This window comes from Bison bison, unplaced genomic scaffold (assembly GCF_000754665.1).
Source record: "Bison bison bison isolate TAMUID 2011002044 unplaced genomic scaffold, Bison_UMD1.0 scf7180017864383, whole genome shotgun sequence".
Taxonomy (NCBI): Eukaryota; Metazoa; Chordata; class Mammalia; order Artiodactyla; family Bovidae; genus Bison; species Bison bison.
This window is the reverse complement of record NW_011494955.1, coordinates 5,172,593-5,185,386: the sequence shown is the minus strand read 5'-3', so window position 1 is coordinate 5,185,386 and position 12,794 is coordinate 5,172,593. Positions and strand designations below refer to the sequence as shown.

At 43.6% G+C, this 12,794-nt stretch overlaps 1 protein-coding gene and 1 long non-coding RNA gene across 3 annotated transcripts in view; both read right to left on the bottom strand.

Annotated features, from left to right (window-relative positions):
* The window catches only part of SLC4A8 (solute carrier family 4, sodium bicarbonate cotransporter, member 8), a 107,149-nt gene extending 100,492 nt beyond the window's left edge, over nt 1–6,657 (bottom strand). Inside the window, exon 1 of the mRNA XM_010857853.1 lies at nt 6,388–6,657. The gene's annotated coding sequence lies outside the window, so the exon portion shown is untranslated. The remainder of the gene's footprint in view (nt 1–6,387) is intronic.
* Nucleotides 6,658–9,063: 2,406 nt separating this feature from the next.
* LOC105001529 lies at nt 9,064–12,794 on the bottom strand. Of its 2 annotated transcripts, none has more exons than XR_826876.1 (3): nt 11,619–12,794; nt 10,732–11,225; nt 9,064–9,381 (listed from the first exon to the last, which is right to left on the bottom strand). It is a non-coding gene; the product is annotated as an uncharacterized LOC105001529 (long non-coding RNA). The 2 variants fall into 2 exon arrangements; XR_826877.1 differs by lacking the exon at nt 9,064–9,381 and having other exon boundaries at nt 9,815–11,225; nt 11,619–11,754; nt 12,416–12,794.

Sequence of the window (12,794 nt, the reverse complement as noted above, 5' to 3'; positions counted from 1 at the left end):
TTTGATTGTGTGGATCACAATAAACTGTGGACAATTCTGAAAGAGATGGGAATACCAGACCACCTGACCTGCCTCTTGAGAAATCTGTATGCAGGTCAGGAAGCAGCAGTTAGAACTGGACATGGAACAACAGACTGGTTCCAAATAGGAAAAGGAGTATGTCAAGGTTGTATACTGTCACCCTGCTTATTTAACTTATATGCAAAGTACATCATGAGAGATGCTGGACTTGAAGAAACACAAGCTGGAATCAAGATTGCTGGGAGAAATATCAATAACCTCAGATATGCAGATGACACCACCCTTATGGCAGAAAGTAAAGAGGAACTAAAAAGCCTCTTGATGAAAGTGAAAGAGGAGAGTGAAAAAGTTGGCTTAAAGTTCAACATTCAGAAAACGCAGATCACAGCATCCGGTCCCATCACTTCATTGGAAATAGATGGGGAAACAGTGGAAACAGTGGCTGACTTTATTTTTGGGGGCTCCAAAATCACTGCAGATGGTGATTGAAGCCATGAAATTAAAAGATGCTTACTCCTTGGAAGGAAAGTTATGACCAACCTAGATAGCATATTCAAAAGCAGAGACATTACTTTACGAACAAAGGTCCGTCTGGTCAAGGCTATGGTTTTTCCAGTGGTCATGTATGGATGTGAGAGTTGGACTGTGAAGAAAGCTGAGCGCTGAAGAATTGATGCTTTTGAACTGTGGTGTTGGAGAAGACTCTTGAGAGTCCCTTGGACTGCAAGGAGATCAGCCCTGGGATTTCTTTGGAAGGAATGATGCTAAAGCTGAAACTCCAGTACTTTGGCCACCTCATGCGAAGAGTTGACTCATTGGAGAAGACTCTGATGCTGGGAGGGGATTGGGGGCAGGAGGAGAAAGGGACAACAGAGGATGAGATGGCTGGATGGCATCACTGACTCAATGGACGTGAGTCTGAGTGAACTCCAGGAGCTGGTGATGGACAGGGGGGCCTGGTGTCCTGCGATTCATGGGGTCGCAAAGAGTTGGACACGACTGAGCGACTGAACTGAACTGACTATACTTGTGAACTTTTGATCATTGTGCCAATAGGTAATATGCATGTTACCTACAGAAAATAAAAAAGTTTCCTTGTGACTTAAGAAGCAGTGAGGCAAAAACTTCAGGACACTAAGAGGACATTAAAAAAATCAGAACATTAAGAAATACATTGAGTTATTCTATCACTTCTCCTTTACTTTCTAAATGAAACAATATTAAATAATATTCCAGTGCTATCTGATAGATTTCAATCCTTTCTAATGACATCTACTATTTCTTCAAATGTCTTAGAAGACAGGAACCTCCTCTGTTTTTTTAGGGATAAATAACAAATGAAGAAACAATGGAAACAGTGAGAGACTTTATTTTCTTGGGCTCCAAAATCACTGCAGATGGTGACTGCAGCCATGAAATTAAAAGACGCTAGGTCCTTGGAAGAAAAGCTATGACCAGTCATAGCTTTAACATGTTCTGACAGCATATTAAAAAGCAGAGACATTACTTCACCAACAAAGGTCCATCTAGTCAAAGCTACGGTTTTTCCAGTAGTCATGTATGGTTGTGATAGTTGGACTATAAAGAAAGCTGAGCACAGAAGAATTGATGCTTTTGAAGTGTGGTGTTGGTGAAGACTCTTGAGAGTCCCTTGGACTGCAAGGAGATCCAACCAGTCCATCCTAAAGGAAATCAGTCCTGAATATTCATTGGAAGGACTGATGCTGAAGCTGAAACTCCAATACTCTGGCCACCTAATGCAAAGAACTGACTTATTGGAAAAGACCCTGATGCTGGGAAAGATTGAAGGCAGGAGGAGAAGGGGATGACAGAAGATGAGATGGATGGCATCACTGACTCGATGGACATGAGTCTGAGCAAGTTCTGAAAGTTGGTGATGGACAGGGAAGCCTGGTGTGCTGCAGTCCACGGGATTGCAAAGAGCTGGACACAACTGGGCGACTGAACTGGGGGAAAATTTGCTCTGGTGGAGAGTTTATTGCTATATTCTTTTCAGGTTGAGATCTAATTACTTCAGTTTCAGAAGGTTCAATGAGCATATCTCTTTCTTTATCTGTTTATATGTTATTTTACTTTTGGCTGTGCTGGGCCTTCGTTCTGCACACAGCCTTTTCTCTAGCTGTGGTGAGCGGGGGCTACTCTCTAACTGCAGCATGCAGGTTTCCTGTTGCAGCAGCTTCTCATCTCAGAGCACAGGCTCCAGATGTGTAAGCTTCAGTAGTTGTGGCGCATGGGTTTACTCTGCCACATGTGGGGTCTTCCCTGGACTAGGTATTGAATCCATGTCACCTGTATTGCAAGGCAGATTCTTAAACACTGGACCACCAGGGAAGCCCCTCTTTCTATTTAAAGAAAAAGAATTATTAAATAATAAGATATAACGTGTGGCAGAAAGAGTTCTCATAGCAAAATCTTGCAAGCATTTAGATGTTCTATTCTCCACAATTACTAAATTTCTCTTTTGCAAAAGGTACACAAAGATTTGGGGCATCTCTAGTGCTTTTGAGAAGAAAATCATGTGTGATTTAAGTAGAAGTGTCCTTAGTCATAGTGTGACAACCCCTTGTGTTTCCCAGGGGAAGAAACATTATTCATTGTATAACATAAGGAGGCTTCAGTTACAGAAAAATGGAGGAGTTCCCTGTGGTCCAATGGTTAGGACCCAACAATTTCATTGCTGGGGCCTGGGTTCAATCCCTGGTCAGGGAACTAAGATCCCAAAAGCCATACAGCATGGCCAAAAAGAAAAGGAAAAAGAAAAAATGGACCAAGAGTGACTTAGAATAGATAATATTTACATTAACCAAAATAATAATAATAATACCAAGGAACAGTTTTAATAAGAACTGTGCAGATTGGAGAGAAGGAGAGGGAGAAAATCAGAAAACTTTTCTGAGGACTATAAAACAAGGACCTGAACAAATGGAGAGAATCGTAGAAAGTCATGGCAAAGTGCTCAGACCCGGGGGTCACTGTGATCTGGGGATCTGCTATGTTTATAAACTGCTCACATATGAAAATGGGGAGAGCACTGACAGCCCCCACTCCAGAAGACAGCAATAAGGAGATTCCTACTCCTTCCTAGAGAAAGGGGGCTGCTTCCTGTGATACATTATACCTGTCTTCACGAAGGATAAAGAGGCCAGCGTTTTCTGCAGCAAAGGGGGCTAGACAAGCTGCGCCTAAACTTGTGATGAGCTGTATTTTCTTATCAAGTCTCCACCTTGAGTGCTTGTCCCATGTCCACAGTCTTATCTCATACATGGCTACTGGACTAGTCAGGGTTCTCTAGAGAAACAGAACCAGACATGCACAGAGAGATTCATTTTAAAGAACTGGCTCACACAACTGTGAAGGCCCGCATGTCTGAAATGTGTAGGGCAGGCCAGGAGGCCGCAAACTCAGGCGGAACTTCGATGCTGCAGTCTTGAGGCAGAACTGATTGTTCCAGGGAAACCTCGGGCTGTGCTGTTAAGGTCTGCGAGTGACTGAATGCAGCCCACTTACATCGTGGAGGGTCATCTGCTTTCATTAAAGTCATTTAACTGAACATCACTATAGAAGATGTTTTCCCAGTGGTGGCTCAGTGGTAAAGAATCCATCTGCCAATGCAGGAGATGCAAGTTTGATCCCTCCTTCAAGGGGATCCCCTGGAGAAGGAAATGGCAACCCACTCCAGTATTGTTGCCAGGGAAATCCCACGGACAAAGGAGCCTGGTGGGCTACAGTCCATGGGGTTGCACAGAGTCGGACATGACTAAGCGACTAAACAGCAAGAGAATATGTTAGTGACATCTCAAATGCACACATGAAATTAAAAGATGCTTGCTCCTTGGAAGAAAACCTATGACAAACCTAGACAGTGTACTAAAGAGAAGAGACATTATTTGCCAACAAAGGTCCATATAGTCGAAGCTATGGTTTTTCCAGTAGTCATTTATGGATTTGAGAGTTGGACCATAAAGAAAGCTGAGCACTGAAGAATTGATGCTTTTGAACTGTGGTGTTGGAGAGTCCTTTAGAGGTGCTCTTGAGAGTCCTTTAGACTGCAAGGAGATCAAACCAGTCCATCCTAAAGGAAATCAGTCCTGAATATTCACTGGAAGGACTGATGCTGAAGCTGAAATCCCTTATGACTATACAGTGGAAGTGAGAAATAGATTTAAGGGACTAGATCTGATAGAGTGCCTGATGAACTATGGACTGAGGTTCGTGACATTGTACAGGAGATAGGAATCAAGACCATCCCCATGGAAAAGAAATGCAAAAAGGCAAAATGGCTGTCTGAGGAGGCCTTACAAATAGCTGTGAAAAGATGGGAAGCGAAAAGCAAAGAAGAAAAGGAAAGATATACCCAATTGAATTCAGAGTTCCAGAGAATAGCAAGGAGCGATAAGAAAGCCTTCCTCAGTGATCACTGCAAAGAAATAGAGGAAAACAACAGAATGGGAAAGACTAGAGATCTCTTCAAGAAAATTAGAGATACCAAGGGAACATTTCATGAAAAGATGGGCTCAATAAAGGACAGAAATGGTATTCATCTAACAGAAGCAGAAGATATTAAGAAGAGGTGGCAAGAATACACAGAAGAACTGTACAAAAAAGATCTTCATGACCAAGATAATCACAATGGTGTGATCACTCACCTAGAGCCAGACATCCTGGAATGTGAAGTCAAGTGGGCCTTAGAAAGCATCACTACAAACAAAGCTAGTGGAGGTGATGGAATTCCAGTGGAGCTATTTCAAATCCTGAAAGATGATGCTGTGAAAGTGCTGCACTCAATATGCCAGCAAAATTGGAAAACAGCAGTGGCCACAGGACTGGAAAAGGTCAGTTTTCATTCCAATCCCAAAGAAAAGCAATGCCAAAGAATGCTCAAACTACAAAATAATTGCACTCATCTCACACGCTAGTAAAGTAATGCTTAAAATTCTCCAAGCCAGGCTTCAGCAATACGTGAACCATGAACTTTCAGTGTTCAAGCTGGTTTTAGAAAAGGCAGAGGAACTAGAGATCAAATTGCCAACATCCTCTGGATCATCAAAAAAGCAAGAGAGTTCCAGAAAAACATCTATTTCTGCTTTATTGACTAGGCCAAAGCCTTTGACTGTGTGGATCACAATAAACTGTGGACAATTCTGAAAGAGATGGGAATACCAGACCACCTGACCTGCCTCTTGAGAAATCTGTATGCAGGTCCGGAAGCAACAGTTAGAACTGGACATGGAACAACAGACTGGTTCCAAATAGGAAAAGGAGTACATCAAGGCTGTATATTGTCACCCTGCTTATTTAACTTCTATGCAGAGTATATCATGAGAAACGCTGGGCTGGAAGAAGCACAAGCTGGAATCAAGACTGCCAGGAGAAACATCAATAACCGCAGATACGCAGATGACACCACCCTTGTGGCAGAAAATGAAGAGGAACTAAAAAGCCTCTTGATGAAAGTGAAAGAGGAGAGTGAAAAAGTTGGCTTAAAGCTCAACATTCAGAAAACGAAGATCATGGCATCTGGTCCCATCACTTCATGGGAAATAGATGGGGAAACAGGGGAAACAGTGCCAGACTTTATTTTTTTGGACTCCAAAATCACTGCAGATGGTGACTGCAGCCATGAAATTAAAAGACACTTACTCCTTGAAAGGAAAGTTATGACCAACCTAGATAGCATATTCAAAAGCAGAGACATTACTTTGCCAACAAAGGTCCATCTAGTCAAGGCTATGGTTTTTCCAGTGGTCATGTATGGATGTGAGAGTTGGACTGTGAAGAAAGCTGAGCACCGAAGAATTGATGCTTTTAAACTGTGGTGTTGGAGAAGACTCTTGAGGGTCCCTTGGACTGCAAGGAGATCCAACCAGTCCATCCTAAAGGAGATCAGTCCTGGGTGCTCACTGGAAGGTCTGATGCTGAAGCTGAAACTCCAGTACTTTTGCCACCTGATGCAAAGAGCCGACTCATTTGAAAAGACCCTGATGCTGGGAAAGATTGAGGGCAGGAGGATAAGGGGACAACAGAGGATGAGATGGTTAGATGGTATCACCGACTCAATGGACATGGGTTTGGATGGACTCCGGGAGTTGGCGATGGACAGGGAGGCCTGGGGTGCTGGGGTTCGTGGGGTCGCAAAGAGTCGGACACGACTGAGCGACTGAACTGAACTAACTAATGTGTATGATTATATTTACATAGAAAAAAATAGAACATATTATACCAAGTGAATAACAGCAGTTATCTCTAGGTGTCAAATAATGGGTAGTTTATTTTCTTGTGATTTTCTGTGCTTTTTATAAATAGGATATTTGGGAATTAGAAAAACAATAAATAAACATTACACACCCTCTTGCTCTTCTAACTGCCTCCTTTTTCTTGTTTCCTCTTCTATTCTCTTCAGGTTCTTTGTCCAGAGCCCAGAGCAGCGCCATGCTGAGCCACAGTGGAGCCTGAGGAGAAAGGAAATTGGCTTTAATGCAAGCACACTCTTTAGTGATACTTTTCAAATCTAATTCTTCATTTGTTTCATTTTCAGTTGAGACTGCCATGTTTAACAATTTCTCTTGGTCAAGTGATGATCTTAAATACATTTTAATTATCTTAAGCTGAAGTAAAATTAGCATCACCGACTCGATAGACACGTGTTTGAGTAAGCGCCAGGAGTTGGTGATGGATAGGCAGGCCTGGCGTGCTGCAGTCCATGGGGTCGCCAAGAGTCGGACACGACTGAGCGACTGAACTGAACTGAAGTAAAATCATAGCAAATTCTGTGTTGGTATAAAGAAAATATTTAATACTAAAATAATATTGTGAGTTTTAATATACTTTTCATTCTTTTCAATATTTTTTCGTTAATTTAACGTGCTAGAAAAAAATAAGCATTTTTAAAATACAGACAAGCGTGGATAGGGAATTACATAGCATCCCAGTGGTTAGGACTCAGCGCTCTCACTGCCAAGGACCCAGGTTTGATCCCTGGTCAGGGGATTAAGATCTCACAAGCCTAATGGAAAAGCAAAAAAATTAATAGAAAAAAAAAAAACATGGATATAGAGTGTGCACATTTTTTTCTTTTACCTCAGGCTCCAACATGGCTCAGGCTCAGGCTCCAAGCACATCTCTTTATTTTAAATTGTTCATATTTTGTTCATCATAGATATTTTTTTATTAATTTTGATTCTTTTTTTACTTAAAAATTTTTATTTATTTATTTATTTTGACTGCACTGGGTCTCAGTTGCAGCACGTGGGATCTTCCATCCTTGTTGAGGAATAAGAAGTCTTTAGTTGCAGCATGTGGGATCTAGTTCCCTGACCTGGGATCGAACCCAGGCCCCATGCATTGGGAGGACTGAGTCTTAGCCACTTCACCACCAGGTAAGTCCCTCGATGTTTTAAATACTACATTATATATACCAAGAGAACGCATTGGTCATAGCAAAACCCTCTTCCAACAACACAGGAGATGACTCTACACATGGACATCACCAGATGGTCAACACCAAAATCAGATTGATTCTATTCTTTGCAGCCAAAGATGGAGAAGCTCTATACAGTCAGCAAAAACAAGTCTGGGACCTGACCGTGGTTCAGATCATGAGCTCCTTGTTGCAAAATTCAGACTGAAATTGAAGAAAGTAGAGGAAACCTCTAGACCATTTAGATATGACCTAAATCAAATCCCTTGAGATTATACAGTGGAAGTGACAAATAGATTCAAGGAATTAGATCTGATAGAACTATGGATGGAGGTTCATAACATGGTACAGGAGACAGTGACCAAAACCATGCCAAAGAAAAAGAAATGCAAGAAGGCAAAATGGTTGTCTGAAGAGGGCTTACAAATAGCTGAGAAAAAAAGAGAAGCAAAAGCTAAACAAGAAAGGAAAAGATATACCTATTTGAATGCAAAGTTCCAAAGAACAGGAAGGAGAGATAATAAAGCCTTCTTAAGTGAACAATGCAAAGAAACAGGAAAACAATGGAATGGGAAAGACTAGAGATCTCGTCAAGAAAATTAGAGACATCAAGGCAACATTTCGTACAAAGATGGGCACAATAAAGGACAGAAATGATAAGGACCTAACAGAAGCAGAAGAGATTAAGAAGAGGTGGCAAGAATACACAGAACTGTACAAAAAAGATCTTAATGACCCAGATAATCATAATGGTGTAGTCACTTACCTAGAGCCAGACATCCTAGAGTGTGAAGTCAAGTGGGCCTTAGGAAGCATCACTAGGAATAAAGCCAGTGGAAGTGATAGAATTCCAGCTGAGCTACTTCAAGTACTGAAAGATGATGCTGTTAAAATGTTGCATTCAATATGCCAGCAAATTTGGAAAACTCAGCAGTGGCCATAGGACTGGAAAAGGTCAGTTTTCATTACAATCCCAAAGAAGGGCAATGCCAAAGAATGTTCAAATACCATACAATTGAACTCATTTCACACGCTAGCAAGGTAATGCTCAAAATTCCTCAAGCTAGACTTCAATAGTAAGTGACCCCACCTTGCTTCATTTACTACATGAAAGCCTTTGACTATGTGGATCACAACAAACTTGGAAAATTTTTAAAGAGATTGGAATACCAGATCACCTTACCTGCCCCCTGAGAAACCTGTATGCAGTTCAAGAAGCAACAGTTAGAACCAGACATGGAACAATGGACTGGTTCAAAATTGGGAAAGGAGTCCATCAAGGCTGTATATTGTCACCTTGCTTATTTATTTGTAGAGTACATCATGCAAAATGCTGGGCTGGATGACTCACAAGCTGGAATTAAAATTGCCAGGGGAAATATCAATAACCTCCTATATTCAGATGACACCACTTTAATGGCAGAAAGTAAAGAGGAACTAAAGAGCCTCTTAATGAGGGTGAAAGAGGAGAGTGATGGGGCCAGATACCATGATCTTAGTTTTTTGAGTGTTGAGTTTTAAGCCAGCTTTTTCACTCTCCTCTTTCACGTTCATCAAGAGGCTCTTTAGATCCTCTTTCTTTCTAACATTTATTGAGTGCTTACTGTACACTGGGCACTAGGTTAAACATTTTACTTATTTATTCTAACAATGCAACCATAATTAATACTGTACCTTTTTAGGGATGAGGAAGTTGAAGCCCACAGAGGAGTGAACTATCATGCATGAGTGATTATGGCAGGACTTGGAACAGCTCTGTTTGGGTTCCTAAAACATTTCTTGCTTTTTTTAAAAGTATTTATTTATTCATTGGCTGTGTCAGGTCTTAGTTGCAACAGTTGGGATCTTTCGTTGCCCCTCATGGTCTTGGTCTGCCACAGGTGGTATCTTAGTTCTCCAGCTAGGGATGGAACCCAGGTCTCCTGCATTGGAAAGGGGATTCTTTTATATATATATATAAGTTTTTTAATTGAAGGATAATTGCTTTACAGAATTTTGTGGCTTTCTATCATACATCAATAAGAATCAGCCATAGTACACCCATGTCCCCTCCCTCCCAGACCCTTCTCCCATCTCCCTCCCCATCTCACCCTTCATCCTGTCACAGAGCCCCTGTTTAAGTTCCCTGAGTCATACAGAAAATTCCCATTGGCTATCTATTTTACACTGGAGAAGGAAATGGCAACCCACTCCAGTGTCTTGCCTGGAGAATCCCAGGGACAGGGGAGCCTAGTGGGCTGCCGTCTATGGGGTCGCACAGAGTCGGACACGACTGAAGCTACTTAGCAGCAGCAGCAGCATCTATTTTACACACAATATTGTAAATTTCTGTTACTCTCTCCATACATCTCCCGTTCTCCCTCCTCTCTTCCTTCCATGTCCATAGGTCTGTTCTCTATGTCTGTTTCTCCATTGCTGATGGTTTCTCTTCAGATCCAGGGGAATGAGATGAAAAAGAGGAAGGCGAAATAGGAAGAGAAAAGAGATAAATGGATGTAAACAGAAGAATCAAACCATCCCATTTTCATGTCAGTTATCTACTCCACCTGCACAGCCACCTCTAAGGCACCATTAATCCTTACAGATCAGAAACTGAGACAGAAGTTCAGGAGACTGTTAGGTTCCTTCCACGGGGGTACCTACAGAGGGCGGGGGAGGGGTACAGTCTGCCCTCCCTCCTGACCTCCCTAGCAGTTTCCCCGACAGCTTCTCCACAATCTTTCCCTCTCAGGTGGCGGCAGCACATCCTCCTTGTGAGCAAGTCTCCCTCATTCTGCCCCACCCAGAAGTGGGCGTCCTCTTGCCAGAGACCACGTGTGCTAGGGGCCAAGGCTGAAGTCAGTAGCCTCCCAGAGCTGTTCTTGTCTGCCAGCTTCCTGTCAATGTGCACCACACCACGCTTCCTGCCTTGCTGGGGGGATCCCCCTGAAGCACACTGTGAAAAGCGAAACTTCAGAATACCCCAAAACAGAATCTAAATTGGCCAAAGAATAAGAATTTGAGGGAAAAAAAAAGAGAGAGAGAAGATATTCACAGGGCTTGTTGAGGCATGGGAAATCCAGGCCTGTCTGGCAGAAGAGCTCAATGATGGGACGTTTCCGTCAGGAGCAGGCAGAGATGATTTCTGGAGAGGGGTGACGGAAATGAATCTTCACTGTCTGCTTTTCTCTAGTGCTTGAATTTCTTTTTAACCAGGTGGCTTTATAACATTTTCAATTATAGAAACTATTTTAAAGTGGCCTGCCATGCAGTCACCATCCTGTGTGGCTCACCTTCCTGTGAGAAGAGAACAGCTCAGTCAGGGCATGACACATTAGGGGTGGGGTCACACATCCGGTCTACTACATATGCCTCCAAATTATGCAACTCATTGTTCTGAGGACTCAAAGTCACGTTTTAAAATCAGAGTCAGCTAAAGTAAAACTGGAAGAGAAATTTGCTTCTGGAATGTGGAGCACACAGCACAGACCAATGCTGCTTCCTTGGGCAGCACCCTCTCAGGGACTCTGGGATTGGGTTAGTGGTCATGACTCTGTCCTGGGGAAGAATTGAGGCGGTGAGTCCAGTCTAGCCCATCACCCTCAGGTCAGGTTGGGTCCTGTCAGACTTGCACAGGAGTGTCGAGCATCCAGAAAGAGAGAAATGAGGGGCAGCATCCCACAGTCTTCAAGAGGAAATGTCCTTATTCTGAGAAAGGTAGCTGTGGAATCTGGCAAGTGACAGTGGTTGCAGCTGAAGCAGTGAGGTTAGACTGAACCCTGAGGGTCTGTAAAGGAAACAAAACAGATGATCAAGGCAAATGCTATATAAAGTCTCTTTAGAAATTTAAACCCCAGCGTGTATGCATACTCAGTCCTGTCATTGTGACCCCATGAAGTGTAGCCCGCCAGACTCCTCTGTCCATGGGGTTATTATCCCAGCAAGAATATTGGAGTGGGTTGTCATTTCCTCCTCCAGGGGATCTTCCTGACCCAGGGATCGAACCCACGTCTCCCGCATTGAGATGATGGATTCTTCACCACTGAGACACCTGGGAAGTCCCTTTAAACCCCAGAGTCTCTAATGTGAAAAGAAGGGAATTGAGGGCAGGGGAATTACTCAGCCACTTGGTTGGTATTAGGGGAGGAGACAGGTGAGCAGGCCAAGACTGAGTGCATACCTCCCTTTTCTACTCCTTTAGGAACATCCATCCCGATCTAGTGTAGGGGGGCAAGGTCTTCTTCCTGCTCCACTGGCCTCCTCTCTCCAGAATCCATCACTGGAGAAGCTCTGACCTCCTGAATAGCTCAGTTCTCCTGTGGGGTTCCAGATTAGAAAACAAGGTTACTTCTCTCATCCAACTGTTAATCCCCAGTGGCTTCCCCTGCTCTTCCTGGTTCATGTCACAAGTGCCTTCTTGCTCAGATCTACCCACCCACACCCCTGCCCCCGGGGTCTTATGAACTTAGAAATACAAACTCATTTAAACATCAAGACAAAAGAAAAACAGAATTGGTGGTTGAATTTTCTGCCATAGAACATTTCCAAATTACCGGCTATTTGGAGCGGTCCTTCTGTATTACTGAGACAAGGACCCAAAAGATTATATCACAGAACCCCGGTGAGCAGCCTGAGGGTGGGGGTGGTAATGAGTCAGAGCGTGGGTTTAGGAACTGAACTTACTTATTTGGATTTTAATTCCAGCTCTGACACTACTCACTCAGTGATTCTCAAAGTTGAGAATGCACCAGAATTACCTGGAGGGCTTATAAAGATACAAATTACTGGGCCCCATCCCACAAGTTTCATATTATTTAGGTCTGAGGTGGGACCTGAGAATCTACATTTCTGACAGTTTATCAGATGATGCTGAAGCCGCTGGTCTACTTTGAGCCGCACTCTCCAGCAGTGTGGTCAGCCGCCTTCCGTGTATATTCCGGACAATAATCGTAGTCATTTGCTGGGGCTAGTGTTTACCTGAGACCCGGCACATTAAGTCCTTGGCATTGTTCGTGGCACACAGCAAATTCCCTGCTCTTATTATTGGATGAAGGGGAGGAATCATTTGGTCAAGACCACTCCTCCCGATGAGAAGCAAACCTGGGACGGAGCCCCGGGGTGCCTCTCTGTCCGGCGGCGTTTCTCTGCTCCCGAGCCTCTTCCTCCAGACTCTGAGCGCTGCGGCCACACGGCCACTGAGCCCGCGCGCCGCACGCTGCGGTTCCAAGCACACGCCGGCGGCTCACGCCTGTCGTCTTTGTGGTGGCCAGGACCCTCCAATCTTTATCGACGCCGAGAGCCTGGCCGCGGAGACCGGCCCCCGGAACTTGCTGAGATCTGGAGAAGCCGGAGCAGC